This window comes from Anoplophora glabripennis, unplaced genomic scaffold (genome assembly GCF_000390285.2).
Source record: "Anoplophora glabripennis isolate ALB-LARVAE unplaced genomic scaffold, Agla_2.0 scaffold1758, whole genome shotgun sequence".
Lineage (NCBI taxonomy): Eukaryota > Metazoa > Arthropoda > Insecta > Coleoptera > Cerambycidae > Anoplophora > Anoplophora glabripennis.
In genome coordinates this window covers 19713-21845 of record NW_019417833.1, presented here as the reverse complement: position 1 = coordinate 21845, position 2133 = coordinate 19713, and positions in this window count along the sequence as shown.

Sequence of the window (2133 nt, the reverse complement as noted above, 5' to 3'; positions counted from 1 at the left end):
GATTTTGTAAAGCTTAAATAGTACGAAAATATAACGCATAAAAAACCAATAATATGTACTAATTTTTCTTTATTAAGAATACAGATTAAATTTTACGTACAGGGTGTCCCACATAAAATCGTTATTTATGTTTAAATAAATTTACAGCTTAAAAATTAGCCTGGCTCAGATAGATTTCTTCTTCAATCTACAAATCTACAAATCTTCAAGCTACTTACCGGTAAGAAGGAAACCACTGGATATTTAATGAAAAAAGTTACGACCAAAAAAATTATACATTCTTGAATATAAATATAACTAACACGATTTTAATTTCATATTGTCTTGACAATCAACTTTTGCTTATTTTTAGTCACTTACTATCGAAATAAATGAAATAAACCTCTGAGTTTGGAAACCGATATTAAGAAAACGTTGGGGCAAAAAATTTGAAATTTGGACCATATATAGCCTCACTATTACTCTATTGTGTGCTAAAATTTCAGTTGGTTTCGTTATCCCATTTGTTAGTTATTAATAAAAATGTTGAAAAAATCACGGTTTTCTGCATATAAAATTATTGGTTTAACTCGTCGTAATTTTTTTGTTAACTGATAAAAAAAAATCCAATTTTTACTAACGATAAGTCGAACTATTGCCTTTAATACTGTAAAGATCATTTGTCTCAAAAGGTCTTCTTTTTTTATTTTTAAGTGAAACATAAGGGAGTGCTATCTCCGTAAATATGGCGTTCTTTAAAAAAAAAACTGAGAGGTAGCAAATAACTGTAAACAACAATTTGAAAAAATATGTTAAAATAATACAGTTATAAATATGGTATTCTTAAAAACAGTATCGGAATGGTCAATTACGGTCACAGTCCGATGCAGAGTATATAACTGTATTATTTTAACAAATTTTTTCAGATTGTTGTTTACAATTATTTACTACTCGAGTCAGTATTTTTCTTTTTTTAAAAGAATGCAATATTTATGGACCCCCTTCTGTTTTGCTTAAAAATAAAAAAAAGATCTTTTGAGACAAATGACCTTCACAGTACTAAAGACTATAGTGCGACTTGTCGTCAGTAAAAATTTGAATTTTTTTTATCAATTAACAAAGAAACTTACGGCGAGTTAAAGTGAGAGGTATCAATTTTATAGGCAGAAAACCGTGATTTTATCAACATTTTCAATAACTTAATGGGATAACGAAACTAACTGAAATTTTAACACACAATAGTGTATAGTTTTTCCGAAGTCAGTTGAACATGCATAAAAAAACAAGCAATCAAATTGAATGAGTTTCATGGGCGTCCCTAAAAAAGTTTTCTACTAAAGGTAGAAAATTATAATAATAATTTGTATATAATGTGTAGAAAATTTTTATTATATGTTCATTTGACCAACAACATATTTTAATTATTTATGTCCTCAAACAATTTTATTATATTGATGGTAAATTTCATTTTGTTCCGTTTCAAAAGGTCTCCAAAATGCCATGTTGTGATAATATTAATAAACAAAATATCCCTCTTATTTCTCCCTTTCGCAATTGTCATATGAATGATTGATAGAAGGTACCTATAGTAAATTAAAATTATCTGAATCACATCAAATTCCGCATTCCCGCACTGCACTGCCAAGCTACTTGTCTAGAACTGAAATTCACGACGCAGTTGACCGAAGCAACTGTATGGGACATTATTTGCCCGCACGCGCATTCTTCAACTGGGCGTATACATTTCTACCAGCTGCACGTTTAGTCCCACCAGACCTCTGTATGGGTATGGCTAAATAAATATGGGAACAAGTTTTTCAAATATTTCAATGCCGAGTTGCTGCGTAGGGACCGAGCCTGGTGCATACCTTGAATGTATGGTTCTTCAATTGACTTTTTCAAATTTTTCACCCTTATGCACCCTTATGAAATTATATGTACCTATATTATTTACCAGTAATTATATTCCAGTCCAACGGTATCTTGCTCAGTCATTTTTTGCAGTGGGAATCATTATATTGGAATTAGATAAGAACAATTTCTTGACGGTCTTACCTGCTAGGGGAATTCCATTACACATCTTGTTAATAATAACTTAAAATTTTAATAATATTTCCCTGATAGATACAATAATAATATATAATATAATATGTT